Source organism: Panthera leo, chromosome B3 (assembly GCF_018350215.1).
Source record: "Panthera leo isolate Ple1 chromosome B3, P.leo_Ple1_pat1.1, whole genome shotgun sequence".
Taxonomy (NCBI): Eukaryota; Metazoa; Chordata; class Mammalia; order Carnivora; family Felidae; genus Panthera; species Panthera leo.
This window is the reverse complement of record NC_056684.1, coordinates 58,829,148-58,849,678: the sequence shown is the minus strand read 5'-3', so window position 1 is coordinate 58,849,678 and position 20,531 is coordinate 58,829,148. Positions and strand designations below refer to the sequence as shown.

The 20,531-nt window shown below is 37.9% G+C and overlaps 1 protein-coding gene and 1 pseudogene across 4 annotated transcripts in view; both read left to right on the top strand.

Moving 5' to 3' along the window:
- The first annotated feature begins 389 nt into the window (after window positions 1–389).
- Window positions 390–20,531, top strand: part of CTDSPL2 (CTD small phosphatase like 2) — a 79,848-nt gene continuing 59,706 nt past the window's right edge. For 3 of the 4 annotated variants that reach the window (XM_042942166.1, XM_042942164.1, XM_042942167.1), the window contains exon 1: window positions 390–559. The gene's annotated coding sequence lies outside the window, so the exon portion shown is untranslated. The other variant, XM_042942165.1, reaches the window with a different exon arrangement.
- LOC122222098 lies at window positions 12,911–13,666 on the top strand (annotated as a pseudogene).

The window sequence follows — 20,531 nt, the reverse complement described above, 5'->3', positions numbered from 1 at the left end:
TCCGTTAGCAGCGGGAGGAAAAACCGTCCTTCGGGTCCCCGCCTCTTCACTCCCAACGCTTTACTCCCTACTCCCCCTGCAATCACTACACTGCCAGCTACGGAGGCCCTTAAAGTACAAATATCCCCTAGGTCCTGGCGTATCCTGATAGGTTTTGTCCTTTTTCCTCCATTCGGTCCTAAGGGCCTGCGTGCATTTTGTGTCAGGAATCAGGCTTGTGAGTTTCTTCCGGCGGCAGGAACTCCAACGCTCTTTACGGAAGTAAAAGCTGGATTTTTTTTTTTTTTTTTTTTGACTCTGAGGCCGCCCGCATTCCTTCCCTCCCACCTCGCGGAATTGTGGCGGGAGGGGGAGGAGAAAGTCAAGGCGCCTGCGCGGAGAGGCCGCTTTCCATCCGGGTCTCTGTCCGTGCGGTGCAGCAGGTCGGTAGGCGGGAAATGGCGACTGGCTGAAGGAGCTGGTTCTGTTGCTGCTGCGGGCTAAGCGGGAAAGACACCACACATTGCGCAGTCGGGACCATCGCCGGAGCCTGAGGACACTTTCCTGTCGTCACAGTTAGGTAATCCCCCTCGTCCAGACACTGCCGCTGCTTCCAACCTTAGTCCTCCTCCTCTTCCAGGGCCGTCTGCCGGGGTCTCCTCCCCTTCTCAACCGGGTTCTCCAGCGGCTCCGGCGCCTTGGTAGGCATGCACTATTGGCGCCTTATGAGTGCGCTGTGTGGAGCCTCTCTTCTCTGGACTTTCCCCTGGGAACAGAAAGGGAGCTCACTTCCCGCCAGCTTCAGCTTCTAGGCTGCGGCCTGTGTTGTGATTTCTGGGGTTAGATTTCACTTTGCTACCCACCCCCACCCCGATCTCACGTTCCTAGTCCCAAACCTTGTGGTCCCTCCGGGTAATTGGGTTAGATCAGCTTTTCTAACCTTGGCCCACCTCATGTTTTCGGTATTTCGTTCTTTGTAGTAGGGTGCTTTTAGGGGGGCGTTGCTCTATCTCAGTTTTTATAAACATTTTTTGAGGATCTGGAATTAGAGATTTCACTGAGTTCTGTTTATCTTCTGTACTGTTAAAATGTTGAGTTGACATTGTTACTTTTTCGAATCAAGAGTGATAGTAAAGGACAGCCCATGTGGAAGGCCTGTGGTTTCTGTAGTGGTCAATTAAGGGTGAATCTTATCGCCCGTAGTATTCTACGCTTTCTTTGGGGATTAAATAACTATATGAATGTTTACTTTTGCATTCTTGACTAGAATTCTGTGGTAAATAATTGCATAAGTAAATCGTGTTTATTTACTTCTCACCCTAGTGGTGGCTGGATGTGTGAATGATGTTAAGCACTTTAGAGTACCTTAGGGAAGCCTAAAGAGATACTGCTCGTAAACTGCCCTAAGATCCTGAAATGAAATGTACTTAGTAAATGTTCCTCCAAGGCAAGGATTTATCTTTCTAGTGCTAATAAAATGGTACCATGATTACTACCCAAGATGGGTATACAAATTAGTAACTTGAGTGATAGGTTTATCTTAGTAATTGTCAGATTGTAGAATTTTTTACATAGTCACCCCATTCTTTGCCAAGTTTTAAATTTTCCTTTGTTGTCCAGCTGTTATCTTTGTAAAAGCAAGGAAACGTCTAGTTGAAGCTAATTTTATCTCCCCCACCTCCACCCCCCCCCCCTTTTTTTTTTTTGCGTTGCAGACCAGTTTTCCATAAAGAGAAGTAATAATGACACTGTTGGTGTTTTTCAGAATTTATTTTTCAATCTTGTTGAATTTGGGGCCTTGGTACTTTTTTCCCCCTTACTAGTCAGATTAAGGTTTTAAAACGTGGTTCATAATGCATATCAGTCGATATTTTAACTCACAGGTTTTCAGTTCTCTAGGTTCAGTTTAGAAGACTTCATTAATGTTAGCATATTAGGGTTAAATTTCAGTGATAAACAAGAATACACCAACATCATTATAGTTGTCATTTGGTAGATTCCCTCCAAGGTCATAAAGAAAGTCAAGGCAAAAGTAGCTCTTATGTGAAGCAGTCTTTTAGGATTGAATTGAACCTCATACTTGTCTTCTAGGACCAAAAGGGAATGGGAAGTGGAGGTGAGGGCATAGTGGATGCTTGCTGAACCTATTTGTTTCAAAAAATGGGGCCATTATGTGTTTAAAAGAATGTAAAATAATTGGACTCGTGTAGGCTTCATCTCTGTTTTAATGACCTTTTTGGATAGTTTATAAAGCATTAATGTTTTTAATAAAATTTGGCTTTCAGATGGCTGAGTGAGCATTGTATGTAGATTTTGTCTTCAAGAAATCTCAAATTGTTTAAATTCTACATTCATTCAGTATCTGTGCTCTTTTCATACTCTTCTCAGTACGGCTTGAAAGGATGTAAAAGCTATAAGTGGTATAGTCCTTAATCTCTGTAGTCTTGTAGCTATATAGAAATTCCAAATAGGATTGTATAGAAAAACTGAATAGGATTGGTGTGTCTTATAATATTCCATTCTACATAGTGTCTCTTGGGCATTTCATTTGAGCTAGTAATTTATTCTTTTCCACTGTTAAGAAATTAAGAAGTGGGGGTGTTTTCTCTCTCCCAAATTTATCTGTGTTTGAGATTTCTGGTCCAGAGGTTTCTTCACAAGATTATTATAGAAGAAAATCCATACAATTCTGGTTTCTAAATTGTTGTTTAGAAAGATGTTCTAGGCTCTAGACTTGTAACTGTAAAATTAATTGCAGATTGAATGAAATGGTATTAAATTATTTCAGTCATAGGAGAATGTACTTTGGGTTGAAGCAATAAAGAACAAAGTGATTTGTCAGAATTTGAAGTAGACAGTCTGCAATTTTATTTGTAATTTACCAGGTTGTTGTGAAAAGCATAAAGTAGAAAAGACACTTTAAGTCAGAAGTGTCAAATGTTCTGAGAGACCTCATGTATGGTGTACTAAGGTAATTATTCTGGGTAGGTTAAAAAGTTACCTAACCATTTTAGGGGTGCCTTTCTGACTCATTTAGTAAAACATGTGACTTTTGATCTTGGGATCCTGAGCTCTAGCCTCATGTTGGGGGTAGATAGAGATTACTTAAAAAAAAAAAAAAAAAAAAAAGTTACCTGACCATTTTTAACTGGATTAGCTATGGGGGGTCATTTGCTATACTTTGAAGATGAGAAGATTTGGGGCCCCTGGGTGGCTCAGTCAGTTGAGCATCTGACTTCGCCTCAGGTCATGGTCTCGCGGTCCATGGGTTCAAGTCCTGTGTTGGGCTCTGTGCTGACAGCTCAGAGCCTGGAGCCTTCTTGGGATTCTGTATCTCCTTCTCTCTCTGCCCCTCCTCTGCTTATGCTCTGTCTGTCTGTCTGTCTCTCTCTCTTTCTCTTTCTCTCTCTCTCAAAAATAAGTAAACATTAAAAAAAAGAGAGAAGCACTTAGATACATGAAAAGAAGATGAGAAGATTTAACAGATATGGAGCTTATGATAAAACCATACAATTAACAGTTTTAGTTTTAACTTACTTGACATTTGTGAGGCACCTATCTAAGCCAGATCTATATTCACTACTGGTTGTATGACTACATTAAATTTCAGGTCACCTTTTTTTTTTTTTTTTTTTTTTCTTTTAACGTTTGTTTATTTTTGAGAGAGAGAAAGCATGTGAGCTGGAATGGGTAGAGAGGGAAACAGAGAATCCCAGATAGGCTCCAGGCTGTCAACGCACAGCCGATGTGGGACTTGAACTCACAAACTGTGAGATCATGACCTGAGCTGAAATCAAGAGTTAGCCGCTTAACTGAGTGAACCACCCGGGGGCCCCTAATTTTCAGTTTAAACTGTATTAAATTGTAATTGGTTCTACATTACAAATAGGTAGACTAGATAGTTTACTGTGTAGTATAATTTGAGAATTGTTAGTGCCTAATTTTGTGTCTCTCTTGTGTATTATGAAATTCTTTTTAAATGTTTATTTATTTATTTTGAGAGAGAGAGCCTGTGGGAGCAGGGAAGGGGCAGAGAGAGGGTGAGAGAGAATCCCAGGCAAGCTCTGCACAGTCAGAGCAGAGCCCAAAGCAGGACTCAATCTCACAAACTGTGAAATCATGACCTGAGCCAAAACCAAGAGTCAGACACTTAACCAATTGAGCCATCCAGGTGCCCCTCTGAAATTCTTTTTAAAATGATGTTTAAATCACAAATTCTCTGGAAGATAAACTTTAAACTATTGTCTTTTATTGGCAATATTATCTCGTATGAGTTTATCAGATAAACTTGCTGATACCACAAACAGGTGAGGGTTCAGAGGCAGTGCTAAAATGTAGAAGTAAGCTTTTATGTGCTGACTGATCAGGAGAGGTGTGACATAGGAGCACTGACTGTCTAGCAGAGAAAGATATGGTGGGGGTCGAGTCGCAATGAGAAACTTGGGTTTCTTGGGGTCCTTAAGGAATCTTGTGAATCTGACAGTAATGAGGGGTGAGACTAAGTGTGGCCCAAAGAATGGGAGAACTGTAAGGACAAATATGACTTAAAGGTTTGGCCAGTTTCCCTCAGTTAGTATGGTATTTTTAGAAGAGTGAAGGGAAACACTAATATGCCATTGAAAAAAAAATAGTGTAAAATTTTTACATAATAAGTCTTTTAATTTTATTATAAGGTCACAATAGGCCAGTTGAGTATATTTTGGATCCCATATTTTATGGTATTCATAAAGTCTCCTGTATTAATTTAAAGAGACTGTAGGAAAGGAAGTATGTCTAGATTAAACATAAATCATCAGCCGTACTTTGACTTGAGGTTCTAGCAATCAGGTTTTCATAATAGCTATAATAATTTTAGAACAGGAAAATGTGTTTACTACCTTGGTTAAAGAAACATAAAACTGTACTATTAGAAGACACCTGAATACTTCAGGAATAATTGAGATTAATATTTAGTAGTAGTTGCATATATAGTTTAGGAAGAATATTTTTCTGTGGACTGAATACTTATATATTAAGAAATTGTTTGAGGGGCGCCTGGGTGGCTCAGTTGAGTGTCCGACTTTGGCTTGGGTCATGATCTCACAGTTCCTGAGTTCGAGCCCCGTGTCGGGCTCTGTGCTGACAGCTTAGGGCCTGGAGCCTGCTTTGAATTCTGTGTCTCCCTCTCTCTCTGCTCCTCCCCCACTCATGCTCTCTCTCCTTCAAAAATAAATAAAAACATTTTTTAAAAAATTAAAAAAAAAAGAAAAATTGTTTGGGAAGTTAAAAAGCAGACATGTTGTTAAAAGTAGATAAGGGGAAGATTTTAAGTTTTTATTTATTTATTTTGAGAGAGAGAGATGTGAGGGGGCAGAGAGAAAGGGAGAGAGAGAATCCCAAGCAGGCTCTGCAGTGATAGCGCAGAGCCTGATGTGGCGCCAGAACTGACAAACTTTGAGATCATGACCTCAGCTGAAACCAAGAGTTGGTCACTTAATGGACTGACCCAGGCTTCCCAAGAAAGGGAAAGATTAAGACTCCATTAGCAGCATAACTTGGCATTTTAAATTTCTTATGTTGACCAGTTAATTTTTAAGTAGGAATTTAAAAGTACACTTTATTAAAAGTAGAGTATATTACTTGTTAAAGAAAAATATCCAGAACACATAAGTATCTTTTTAGTTGAGAAAAAACTATGATTATTTGTTTTAGGAATAATTACTTTCTTCCTGGTAGTCCCCAAATATGTATGATTATCCTGTTGAGTTGAAAATGATTAACCTCTCACTGATCTTAAAAGTACCTGCTTTAGTATTTTTTGTTAAATAAGATAATTAATTATACAGTCCTTTAATTTTCTGAGGTACTGATAAAAATTATTTGAAAAATATTCACAATCACATTTCAAAAATAATGCACTTTTTCCTTATTGGGAGTATGCCATTTTATTTTTTTAGTCATAGCAAACAAGAGTGTACTTCTGTAAGAGAATTATGACTATACCTAGTCTTTGACTATTTATTTATTTATTTATTTATTTATTTATTTATTTATTTATTTAAAGGATTTTATTTTAAATTAATCTCTGTACCCACTGTGGGGCTTGAGCTCAAAACTCCAAGATCAAGAGTTGCATGTTCTACCCACTGAGCCAGCCAGGTGCCCCGACTAGTAATTTAAATAGAAATTCACTTGGGGCTCCTGGCTGCCTCAGTCCATATAGCATGTGACTCTTAATCTTGGGGTTGTGAGTTTAAGCCCCATGTTGGAGGTAGAGTTTACTTAAAAAAAAAAAAAAATTCACTCTTCGTAAATTCTGTCTTTATCTCAATCAAAATGACTAATTTTTTCTTGGTAGGTAGTGTAAGAATAGTAGGGATTATTTCAGATACTGTAAATTTATTTTGGGCAAAGGCCTTGGTGTTTACTACATAATTTTAAAAATTTTTAGTTAATAACTATTTTTCCTTCTTGTCAATCTCGTTAGCTTTTTATTCCTATAAGTAAATGTTTTCTACAGGTTTCAGATTTCTACTGACCTGAGTAGGTTAATACAAAATTAATTTTCTTTTTTTTAAATGTTTGTTTATTTTTGAGAGAGTGCAAGTGGGGCAGGGGCAGAGAGAGAAAGGGAGACAGAGGATCCAAAACGGGCTTTGTGCTGACAGCACAGAGCCCAGAGCCCATTGCGAGGCTTGAACTCAGAAACCATGAGATCATGACCTGAGCTTAAGTCAAACACTTAGCTGACTGAGCCACCCAGGTGCCCATAAAATTAATTTTCTTTAAGTAAATAGAAGTTTAATCAAAGAGTATAAGTAGTTGTATCTATCCTCTTGCCCAGTTTCGGTGAGAACTAAAATAAAAGCACTTTTAGGAAAATTCTGCTAAGTTTAAGTTCACTTCTTTTATCGTCAAGTTTCTTTGTTAATGTGTTTAAAAAGTACATTGTAACTTGTATGTATACAGGTGACCCAGCAAATTAAAAAACAAAAATGCTGGAATATATATATATATATATATATTTTTTTTTTTTTTTTTTCTTTTTTTAGAAAGGATAGTAATATGAAAAATAATAGACTGGAGTGACAAGTATTGTATGTGCTTTTTGAGGAAAAAGAAAAGTTTCTCATGAGTATTATGGTACTCAGTTCTTATGAATTCATAAATTATATGTTTGCTAACACCTTGTGTTATAAAGTGTTATTGATAAGAATTTCTTTCATACCATGTAGTAGAATGCTCTTTTTACAAGATGTTTAAATTATATTTATTGAAGGTAGTTAAAATTAAAAGTCTCCAAATTATTGTTCTATTAAAGCTTAGGTTAAAGAAATACAAAAATGCCCTCAGCAGGACATACTACCTCATTCTGTCCATAACAAATACTGATTTTGTCCTAATGGTATTTCTGCTGAAGACATAAAAAGGTTTTAAGTTGGGGTACTGCTAGTAGTATTTTAAAACTTTATATCTGAATGGTTGTGCCTTAATAAGTATTTTCAGTGATTAACAAACTGAATAATGCACTCTTTAAAAAATCAGAGTTCATATTTTCATAGAGTGTTATAGTCATCAATTTAACAATCCACATATTTTGTTTCTCTAGAGAAAAATAATTGATCATAGATTTAGAAAAAGCATTCTTCATTGTTGTTCATCGAAGAAAATTTTGCAAGGAAAGAACCTCATCTGCTGGGTTTTTTTTGTATATTCCCTATATTTTGACAAATGCTTTTGATTATAAGTTTATTATGTTTAGTAGCTTCTAAAGAATCTTATAATGTTAGCTAGTAAAAAAAAACAAAGTCCTACATCAAAAATAGTAATAACCCCAAAATGACCACCTATCTTTATCACACTTTTTGGAGAAGGATTTGATGAAAACTCTTCTTGTATTGGAATTGATGCTTATGTAATACTCCTCTACTAAGTTCTTCTGCCCTAGTTGACTTTTGACTTTTATTAGATGATAAGTGGGAGGGACCAGAGAAATCTCTTCCTTCTCTGAAGTCATTTAATGAAGGCTTAGGGAAGTTGTGGAGATTAAAGTGGACAGTTGCAGTACCTCAAGTTGTTGATTTCAGATTAGTCAGGCTAGAAATATAGATAGGAAAAACAGATGCTGACACTTTTGGAAATGTCATTTGGTATTAATGAAGGCAGTGATTTTTAGCTTTTTTTTTCATTAATATAAATTTTAATATAAATCCAGTAGTGATACTATTTGTAATAGTATAAATTAACAAACTCATAGAAATCTAGACCTAGAGGAGACCAAAGGGCCATCTAGTCCAGTAAAGTCTTTGTTTTATTAACGATGAGCCATTCTGAAGACTTTTTAACATGTAGTAAGTGTTTGTCTTAAATTCTTAATTAGGGTGCTGTGGGATGAGTTGTATGTGATAGGATGAAAACAGCTCAGCTTAATTAATGACTCATTTCCCATTTTGGCACCTTTTTTTTTTAAGGTAAAATTTACATATAGTGAAATGCACAGATCTAATGTCCAGTAATTTCTGCTGTTGAGGAAATGAAATGCTAGAATGATTGCATGACTTAATCAGTGTCTGGCCGCTAACTAATGATAGATTCAGGACTGGTACCTCCCTGTTATTCCTTAAATAACTCCCTCGGGAGGCTACTCTGGAACCTTATATGCGTATATTCTTTATATAGCCAACTTACAATTTATATGTGTCTAAATTTTAATGGGAAAACCCAGACTTTGTTTCCTTTAAAGTTTGATTTGTAATCTTTTTACAGTTGTCTTTATTTATTACTCACTTTTGTTTCCCTCTTCTCTGCTTCATTCAGCAAATACTTGTTTAAAGGATATACATCAGGGTGGTCCTAGAAAATTCGTTAAGAATCCTTTATATGCAGTGTGCTATTTTGTTGTTTTGATAGAAATTTGTGCACTCAAGACATCATTAGCAAATTATTAACTGAGTTTATGCTTGTAGCATTATTATAATCTTGTTAGCACAAGATCATCTGTAACCATAATTGTTTGCTTCAGATATTGCTTGGAATCAGGGATTTTGTGAAGAGGAAGGAAATCTTATGAGGAAGGAACATTTTTAGTTTTATTTATAGGCCCCTTTTTGTGAGCAAGAATTGATTGCTGCAGTGAGGGTTGTTTGTGTTTCAGTGACATACTTTTTTCCCATTTTCTAATCTCTGGTCTCTGAGGAAAATGAGAAAAATTTATGGTTCAGTTCAACATAGATTGAGTTATCTTATGTGCCAGGTTATTGTTACAGATTAGATTTCTGCCTTCAAGACTCTTACAGTCTAGTGCAGTTAAAGATATAAATTATTTCAGTAGGATTTGTTAAGAGCTTAGATACAGATAATATAGGTTTACATCAACTTGGGGATGTGGAGGCGGTTACTTAACTTACTGGGGTGCAAGATACTTGGGCTGAGCTTTCAGTGATGAAGATAAGAATTAGTTGAAAGAAAAGAATGTTTGAGGTAAAGAGAAAAGCAGAAGTAGATACAGCATAGTGTGGGCAGGAAACTATTATTATTGGAGTGCAAAGAGAGAGGCAGCAAATAGCAATGAAAAAAGACTTAGATCATGTAGGGTTTTATACTAGAGTCTAGTCTTTATTTTGAAGACAGTTAATGAGAAGGAACAGGCAGATTTGTGGAGTGGGGAGGATGGATTTAAAGGGGACAAGACTAAGAACTGTTTTAGAGGTGAAGTCATCAGGGTGTGTTGATTGTAGGAAACGAGGAATGACTAGGATATATAGGGTGGTTTCTGGTTTGGTTGATGGGGTAGACGGTGGGAACATTACTTGCAATCAAGAAGATAGTAAGAGAAGCGGCTGGCAGGGTCACTCGGTAGAGTGTGTGGTTCTTGATCTTGGGGTTGTGAGTTTGAGCCCCATATTGGGTAAAGAAATTGCTTAAATTAATAAACTTAAAAAAAAAGAATATAGTAGGAAATAATACAGTAGGAAGAGTAGGTTTGGGTGTGACGGTGGGATGGGAATGTGGGTGAGAAAGAGTTCATTTTGGGGTAAGTTGAATTTGAGGTGCCAAGTGAAAGTGATGAGAAGGCTGTTGGATGTGAGTCTGAAATTTAGAGGTGGTAGAGAAACTAGCAGAATTAATTTCGCAATTGATAATGAGCATTTGAAAGAGATTTTCTCCCCACCCTCCACTACTTTCCCAATCCTTTTAGTTGGCCTGCAGGTAAATAGAAAGCAAACTTCATTGCCCAGTTTTAGATTGCTGAGCAGTCAGCTCTTTCTATTCCTGAAATGAGGTCTGGTTTAAATGTTGAAAAAAGTTGAAATGTTTTACATTATATACTTCCCCCCCTTGTAATGTCATGAGTTCGTAGGCTTAAAAATGTCATTGCCCCATTGTTAGGTTTGTTTTATGATGTAATCTAACTAAATTGTATCATTTTCATTCATTAGATCCATTTCCCTAGTGTACTCATTTCCCAGTCTTTACTTGTTTTATTCTGTTCTACTGATAACAGAAAAGGGCTTATCTAGTAATGGAGCTCCTAGAGAACCTAGAGGATATGTTAAATTCTAACATAAGTAGAATTACCAAGAAGAGGAAGTATATGCATGTTTAAAATTTTTCCTTTATATTTTAAGTGATAGTATTAGATTATTGCAGATGTTGTATAGGCAATTTCTGACCTGTACTTGGCCCAGTTGTTATTAGGGTAATGCTGACCTCATAAAATGAGTTGGGAAGTGTGTTCCCTTCTATTTTCTAAAAGTTTGTGTAGATTTGTTTTGTTTTTGTTTTAAATGATTTCTTTTTTTTTCAAGTTTATATATTTTGAGAGAGAGAGAGCGTGCATGTGCATGCACGAGAGGGAGAGAGAGGATCATGAACTGTGAGATCATGACCTGAGCGGAAATCAGGAGTTGGACACTTAAGTGACTGAGCCACCCAGGTGCTTCTGTTTTAATGTTTTGTTTTAAATGTTTGGTATGATTTTCCAGTGAAGTCATCTGGACCCCTGTGTTAGAGGCTTTTCCTACAATTTCAATTTTTTAAAATAGATGTAGGACTGATCAGGTTACCTATTCTTGTGTGAGCTTTGGTGGCTCAGTTTTTGAGGAGTTTGACCATTTCATGTAAATTGTTGAATATACGGGCATAAAGTTGTTATATTCCATTATTGTTCATATAATGTCTGTGGGATGTGTAGGGATTTCACTTTTCATTCCAGATGTTTGTAATTTGTGTCTTCCTTTTTTCCCCTCAGTCTTACTAGAGGCTTATCAATTTACTGATCTTTTCTAAATCAACTTTTGGTTTCATTGAGTTTTCTGTTTTTGACCTCATTGATTTTTGGTTCTGTTGAATGCTTTGTCTTGACAGTGGGTTGAATTTTCTTCCTTTTTTGTGTGTCTTTCAATATTTTATCAAATGCTAGATATCATGAACAGAACAGTTAAAGACTGAGTAGATAGTATATATACCTGGAAAATTGTGTACCTGGATTTTTAGTGTAGGGAGTCCAGTTGATCTAAGTTTCAGTTTTGTTGTAACAAAAGAATTTTTTTTTCTTTGTGAAGAATATTTTAAGTGCACCATTAATTGCAAACTTCTCTAGTGTTATTTGTGCTTAAGCTAGAAATTGAGGCATGAGAAAGTATTTCTCAGTTTTCCTGATGACTTTCAGTTTTTGGCTTTCCTTGTGCACCTGTTTGTGTTCCTTTGTAGATTCTCCTCTCTTCCAGTGGTAGATTACAGTTGTGTTAATCTGTGCTTGTTAGGTGTGCTCTTTCGGAGGGACACATGTACACCAATGTTTATAGCAGCACTATCAACAATAGCCAAATTATGGAAAGACCCCACATGTCCACTGATGGATGAATGGATAAAGATAAGTGTGTGTGTGTGTGTGTGTGTGTGTGTGTGTGTGTGTATGTGTGTGTGTGTGTGTGTGTGTGTGTGTGTGTGTGTGTGTGTGTATATATACACACACACAATATATACACACACACACACATATAATGGAGGAGTATTACTCGGCAATCAAAAAGAATGAAATCTTGGGTCACCTGGGAGGCTCGGTTAAGCGTCCGACTTCAGTTCAGGTCATGATCTCACGGTCAGTGGGCTCAAGCCCTGCATCAGGCTCTGTGCTGACAGCTCAGAGCCTGGAACCTGCTTCAGATTCTTTGTCTCCCTTCTCTCTTTGCCCCTCCCCCTGCATCTTCTCTTTCTCAAAAATAAGCATTAAAAATTTTTTTTAATAAAAAATAAATTAAAAAAACGATACTATCAACAGTGAAAAGGCAGCCTATGGAATGAGAGAAAATATGTGCAAGTCATATATCTCATATGGGTTTAATATTCAGAATATATTTTAAAACTCCTGCAACAACAAAAAAAATCGAACAACCCAGTTCAAAAACAGGTAAAAGACATTTCTCCAAAGAAGATATACAAAAAAGCACATCAAATAATGCTCAACATCACTAATCATTAGGAAAATGCAAACCAAAACCACAGTGAGGTACCTCTTCACACCACTATGATAGCCATTATCAAAAAACAGAAAATAAGACTTGTCATCAGGGATATGAAGAAACTGGAACCCTTGGTGCACTGCTGATAAGAGTGCAAAATGGTGCAGCCACTGTGGAAAATACTGTTGGCAGTTCCTTAAAAATTTAAACATAGAATTACCATATGATCTAGCAATTCTTCTAGGTAGTTCTAAAGAACTGAAAGCAGGAACACAAACAGATATTTGCATAGCCATATTCACAGCACCGTTATCCACAACAGCCAAAAGGTGGAAGCATAAGTGTCTATTGACAGAAGAGTGTATAAACAAAATGTGGTAGAAATATACAATGGAATGTTATTCAGCCCTAAAGAAGAAGGAAATTCTATAATATGCTACAACATGGATGAAACTTGACATTACACTAAGGAAAATAAATCAGTCATGAAGGGACAAATATTATATGATTTCACTTATACCTACTCAAATTAAGTACCTTATGTACCTATGTATTTGTGTACTTTGTATAAATCTGTTTTTTCCAGGCCTTTCATAACAGGAATTGGAATGGACCGATAAGTAGGATTGGGAGAAAGAGAGGTTTGGGGAAAAGATAACAAAAACCATAGAGGAAGGCCTAACCATAAGATAGTTTTGGGAGAACCACAATGTTTAGGAAAGAGGAAAAAAATCTGCTCTTCTGGTCCTGCATTTCATCCAGTGCCTCCACCTTCCACCCTGTGCTGGCTGTGGGTGCATGATCGCTGCATTCCAGCATCTCCCATCATCGCACAGCCCTTGGGGCACCCAGGCCCACAATGTTGGGCCCCAACAGGGACCTGGGCATGCCAGTGGAGGCAAGGGTAGAAGGTGAAGATGATGACTTCAGGGAGGCAGAATATGCTACCATTGACTCCATGTTGGACCAGATCAACTCCTGTCTTGACCACCTTGTGAAGAACAACCACCTCCACACCCACTTCCAGGAGACTCCAACCAGCAGACACACTGTGAGTTCCAGCAGCAGCTCAGAGAGGCCCCTAGCAATGCCAGTCTGTAGACTCTAGAAAACCCTAACCAGCCCTAACCCTGCCTCCCTGGGTGAGGCTCTGATCTAGGCATTCACCACCTGGCTTAGATACCTTTTCAAGGGCTGGCCTACAGGTCCCCTGATAGACCTGCCTGCCTGGACGACCTTTCTGGTACTCCTCTTGGCATGCAGGGGCCAGCCCTCACCCACCTTATCTGCCTGCCCAATTTTAGGGCACTTTCCACTTTGCCCAGGCCTTGAATGTCCACCCTAATTGGGTCTCCAACAATAACAAAACAAAAACCAAAAAGAAAATGTAGGACGCATTGGGGAATTATTCTCTTTACTATCAGCCTAGCCAGTTTGAACCCTTTCCTTTGGTCTAAACCAAGGAAAAGGCAAGGGAGTTTATGCCAAGCAACCTGAGCACAAACAAGTCATGGAATTACAAATTGCAGCTCTAGATCAGAAAGGAAAGCTCCTCTAATTGTAGAGTTTTACCTAAAGATCCACTTTTATACATTAATTGGGTTCTGCCTACACAAAAGAAAGCTGGGAAAAAAATGCTTCTACAAGCCTAACAACAATTACAAAAATGGGATAAACTACAAAATCGAACTTCTCTTGAGCCTATCAGAGAGCTGAGGACTTAGGGCAACCAAATAAATATCCAAGAAAAGGAAAGCCTTTCCTAAGAGAGACAGGATATAAGCACTGGCTCACCTATGGCAGAGCAAGGGAAGAGCCATAAAAACATTAAAAAAAAATCATGTAAAATTGTTAATAAACTCCTTAAAATTAAGGCAAAGTAGGCTAGCACAGAATGTAGTATTCCTGGAAGCTACAGACACAATGGAAGTGTATCTTTGCCACAGACTTCCACCAGGTGCTCACAATATGGGAACACATGAGTAGAAAGAACCTTCCTCTGCGGTGCAGAGCTAAAGAGGGGAGCAGCTTGTACCTGGGAAAAAAAATATCAAAGCCTCAACCAGATCTTTTTCCCCCAAGGAAAGAAAATTTTAAAGCCAGGGGAGGGGCAGGTCCAGTAACCTTCAGGGCATAAGTGAAGACATGATTAAGGAGGAGGGTAAAGTCTAAGAAAAACCCGTCTACCACTAATGGGTGGGGCAGGAAACAGTGTGGGCAGAGGGATCTTAATACAACTGTCTTCAGAGATCTCCTATCCTTAAGGCAAGGCTCAGGGAACTCTTTCCAAACAAGACCTGAAAAGCTGCAAGCCTAATTTGGCACTGAGAGGCAATCACTGACAGAGCCCCACTCCTTATGCCCAGATACACAGGGCCTATCCTACATTGTGACTACACCAGAACAACACCAGGCTAACAAGCACAGATTTTTTTTTCCTTTCTCTTTATTGATTTTTTTTTTTTTAATTTACATCCAAGTTAGTTAGCATACAGTGCAACAATGATTTCAGGAATAGATTCCTTACTGTCTCTTACCCATTTAGCCCATCCCCTCCTCCCACAACCCCTCCAGTAACCAGTCTATTTGTTCTCCATATTTAAGAGTCTCATATGTTTTGTCCCCCTCCCTGTTTTTATATTATTTTTGCTTCCCTTCCCCTATGTTCATCTGTTTTGTATCTTAAAGTCCTCATACGAGTGAAGTCATATGATATTTCTCTAATTTCGCTTAGCATAATACCCTCTAGTTTCATCCATGTAGTTGCAAATGGCAAGATTTCATTCGTTTTTTAAAATTTTTTTAACGTTTATTCCTTTTTGAGAGACAGAGGTAGAGCGCGAGTGGGGGAGGAGCAGAGAGAGAGGGAGACAGAATCTGAAGCAGGCTGCAGGCTCCAGGCTATCAGTACAGAGCCTGGACAGGGCTCGAACTCAAGAAACATGAGGTCATGATCTGAGCCGAAGTCGGACACTTCACCAACTGAGCCACCCAGGTGCCCTGATAGTGTCCTTTATTGCAGAAAAGTTTTTAACTTAAGTGTAGTCCGGTTTATCTTTTCTTTTTTCTTTTGTTGCCTGTCCTTTTGTGTCATATCCAAGAAATTATTGTCAAACCCAATGTCATGAGCTTTCTCCCTATGTTTTCTTCTAAGAGTTGTATAGTTTTAGCTCTTAAGGTCTTTGATCCGTTTTGAGTTTGTTTTTATATGTGGTGTAAGGTAAGGGTCCAACTTCATTTTTTGCTTTTGGATATCCAGTTTTCCCAGCACTAGAGATATATGGTTTTAATATGAGTACAGATAGGCTTGGTGTAAAAATAGGGAATATAGTTTTCCACACGGTTGATATAATGGTTTAGAGTCTAGATTTTTCTATCGTTATATTATGGGTAAAAGTATGCCATAGGAGCTGCCCTGGAACTGTAACCCGCATTTGTAACACTATTTCTATGAGAAGTTGTATTTTGAGCTCCCAACTGCCAGTTTGTAAACACAGCTGTTTGTAAGTTAACCCTATTTTAAGGCTTTGTATAGACAGGGGTTCATTCAGCGGGAAAATCACTTGTGAATGACTATGTATTTAGAAAAGAGCAGAAGTAAAAACAAACTTTAGAGGGTAATGGGAAATTAGAATTTTTAGTGGCTTTTTAATTAGTTTTTTGTTGGCAATAAATATACCATTTTTACATTGCCAGTTATTTTTATTGAAATTACCTGGAAATTGTTCCTTAAAACAGTTCTGCTGTGTTTTCCACCTCATTTTCTTCCATCATAAGATGGAAGTAATGGATACTACTTTATGATGTTGAAAGATTAAGTGAAACAATGTATTAAAAACCACTTAGGACAGTGCCTTGGTCGGAGCAGTTAATAAAGGAAAGCTATTGGTTAATATATCACTTTAACCTTTTCCATGTTCAGATACATGTAGTTAGATAGGAACTTTATTTTTGAAAAGGATAGGTTAAGGATTGGTTTTCTGGAGCACACAGGAAACTTACTAGAAAACCAACACAGTACTTTTTTAGGCAGTGTTTTGGTAGTGTGCTTGTTTGAATCATGTTTCAATATTCAGGTAAGCATAGACATTTGAGCCTTTATTTTAGGATTTTAGTAATCTGCAAGAAATGCGAAGAGATTAAATTAGCAAATATTTATTGAGATCCTTGGAAATACAAATTGTTTTTGAAGTAAATATAGTTCCATTATATTGGGGAGTTGGAACAAATCATGTAAATACCTAACTTTTCTAAATTAAGCCATAATTGGCAAACTAAAAAAGTTGTATAATATTTGTTTTTAAGTATTAAAATGAAAAAATATTCAAGCTTTGGATTTAAAACAAGGAAAATTATGCTTAACCAAATTGCAAGAGTTAAATTCTTTTTAGAAATTCTGCATATTGGGGCGCCTGGGTGGCTCAGTTGGTTAAGTGTCCCACTCTTGATTTTGGCTCAGGTCGTGATCTCATGGGTTGTGGGTTTGAGCCCTGCATCAGGCTCTGTGCTGACAACATTTAGTCTGCTTGGGATTCTTTCTCCCTTCTCTGCCCCTCCCCTGCTTGTGTGCACTAGCGCATGTACTCTCTTTCTTAAAATAAACTTAAAAAAGAAAAGAACTTTTTTATTAAATAAGCGAATTGATGTTATATATTTGCAGGTTTTATTCGGTTCACTTTAAAAGTTCTTTTTGTTTAGAACTCATTTAACATTTTGAAATACTTGCATTAGGAAGTATTGAGCTTCATGTCTCCTTAAGTTATTTGAGCACAATATAGGTTACCTTTAAACAGAGAAACTATCTGAAAGATTTCTGCTTTGGTTGGGGAGGTTGAACTAGAGTTCTTTTCAACTTCAGTCCTTTGATTCTTTATTATTATTATTATTATTATTATTATTATTATTTATTTGAGAGAGAGAGAGCATACATGCTCGTGCACAAGTGGGGGAAGGGCAGAGAGCAAGAGGAGAGAGAATCCAAAGCAGTTTCTGTGCCATCAGTGCAGAGCCTGTTGTGGGTGGGGCTCGAACTCACAAACTGTGAGATCATCTGAGCTGAGAGTCGACACTTAACCAGTTGTGCCACCCAGGTGCCCCAGTATTTTAATTCTTAAAAACAAAGACAAAAAAACAAGGAAGGGGCGCCTGGGTGGCTCAGTTGGTTAGGCATCTGACTTCGGCTCAGGTCATGATCTCACAGTTCATGGTTTTGAGCCCTGTGTTGGGCTCTGTGCGGCCAGCTCAGGGCCTGGAGCCTGCTTTGGATTTTGTGTCTCCCTCTCTCTCTGCCCCTCCCCTGCTCTTGCTCTGTCTCTCAAAAATAAATAATAAAATAAATAAATAATAAATAAATAAATGTAAAGAAGGAAAATTAAAAAAAAATTTTTTTTTTTAAATGAGGAAAGGGCATGCATAGGCATTTAACCAAATGGGAACTAGAGGTAGCCTATAAATATAATTAAAACATTTAATTTTACCTGTCATGACTACAGTTTAAAGTCATTTTTACTTTTGGGGCACCTGGGTGGCTCAGTCAGTTGAGTGTCCAACTCTTGATTTTGACTGAGGTCATGCATCCCAGGGTTATGGGATTGAGCCCCACATTGGGCTCCACACTGAGCATGGAGTCTGCTTAAGATTCTCTCTCCCTCTCTCCCGCTGCCCCTCTCCCCCCTTAAATTTAAAAAAAAAATCATTTCCTTCAATTATCAAACATTTTAAAAATTAAAAAGAAATTCTGATGTGCAGGATTCAGTATGTGGATAGCTTGCTTGGCCCTCTTTAGTCCCCGTTGTGCATGTGTGCTGCCTCAGCCAGGAATGTGGTTGGCGCAACAACCCCTGCATCTGCAGGCTATTAGAGCTGTTGGCCTCCTACTTCACCTGCTACAGAAATTATTACTTATACCAGAAATGTCACTTATACTGATGATACCATTGAGTGTGGTCATTGTCCGACTGCTGTAAACCATCAGTCTCTTTTTATGGTGACCTCAAAGTTGACATTCCTCTCAGCCTGACAAACCATCTGAGCTTGCAGGTGGAGTAGGGAGTAGGGGAGTAGAGCAGTCCCAGACAGGAATGACACGGACTCCTAACGTTCTTACCCAAAGTTGAGCAGTTTTATAAGGATTCTTAGATTGTTATATGCCTTTGGTTTATTTCTAGAGTACTGAAGTGGTGGTTTTTGTTATTTTGTCTAACTGAATGGTTGCTTTTTGTGGAGATTTATTCACCTCTTAAGCTGGACATAGAATTCCAGGGATTTAACTTCCTCTATATCTGTCTTCTTGTTCTATACTGTTCTAGGTTTCTGAGGACCCAGTAGATGATAGACCTGGAATTAGAAGTCTAAATAATTTTATCTCATGACAGACTCACAATAGCCATGCCAGTGCTATTACCGTATGCATGATTTTTGAAGCCGTATATGCACTTTTTGCTGTGTTCTTCACATTCATCCCTTACTTAAAAAAATTTTTTTTCTTTGATGTTTATTTATTTTTGAGAAAGAGACAGAATGTGAGTGGGAGAGGGGCAGAGGGAGAGGGACACACAGAATCCGAAGCAGGCTCCAGCACAGAGCCTGATGCAGGGCTTGAACTGAGGAACTGTGAGATCATGACCTGAGCCGAAGGTGGTTGCTTAACTGACTGAGACAGCTGCCTTTATCCCTCACTTTTAAATTTTAAATAGTTAAGTATGTTTACATTGTCAGAGAATATACATACTCTACTCTCTTCCTTTTAACCTTCATTTTGGATTTTGCTGTATGAGTAACTAACTCCATGTTGTATGTTTGATATTCACCATCGGTTCTAATGCAATATCTGTACTCAGTTTGGTTTTCTCAAATGCTCTGTTAGATTTTTTTAGGAAGGCCACAGTATTCCCAGAGTTTTTGCTCATTGACAATAGTTGGTGGCCATTATTCTTGTTATTTTTGTTGGATATAAAATCCTTGGTTTACTCACATGGTCTTTTCTTGATTATTTTATTTTAAATATATAACTCCATTTTTCGTCTGGCATGAAGTGTTGCTGTTGAAAAATTGAGAGTAGTTTAATTTTTTTTTTCCATTATAAAGTCACTTAGTACATGTCTAGATCGGGGATATGCAAACTGTTGCCCGTGGGCTGACTGCCTGTGTAGACACAGTTTTATTGTACACAGCCATGCTCATTTACTTAACATATAGTCTTTGGATGCTTTTGCTAAACACTGCCATAGACAATATTGAAACCAATGAGCATGGTTCCAGACACTGATATTTGAGTTTCATTTAACTTATACCCTGTGATCTGCAAGCCTAAAACATTTACTGTGTGGTTCTATAAGAAAAAGTTTGCCTGTATCTGGCTTAGATGCCCAAAGGAGGATTTTTTTCCCGCATTTAAAATTAAAGTTCAGTAAAGTTCTAGTAATTCATACCAGACTGTGTTTTCATATTTGCTTTTCTCAGGCCTGTTTCTTTCAGTACAGAGTTTCAAACTTTTCCTATTTCTGGAAATTTCTCTTGTTTTTGAGTATCTGATCTGTTTTCAGTATTTACCAGTTTCTCTTGAATCTTCATTTGTTTTTTAAGACTTTTATTTTTTTTTTCATTTTTTTTTTCAAATTTTTTTTTTAACGTTTATTTATTTTTGAGACAGAGACAGAGCATGAACAGGGGAGGGTCAGAGAGAGGGAGACACAGAATCTGAAACAGGCTCCAGGCTCTGAGCGGTCAGCACAGAGCCCGACGCGGGGCTTGAACTCACTGACCGAGAGATCATGACCTGAGCCGAAGTCGGCCGCTTAACGGACTGAGCCACCCAGGCGCCCCTAAGACTTTTATTTTTAAGTAATCTTTACTCCTAATGTGGGCCTTGAACTCACAACTCTCAAGATCAAGAGTTGTATTGCTCCACAAGTAAGCCAGCCAGGCACTCTTGAATCTTTGAATCTTTTTTTTTTTAAGTAGGCTCCAAGTGCACTTGTGGGAGCCCAGTGTGGGACTTCAACTCAACAACCCTGAGCTGAGATCAAGAGTTGGATGCTTAACTCACTGAGCCACCCAGGCGCCCTGTGTTGAATCTTTTTTAATGTGTGAAAATATTCCATCTTTGTT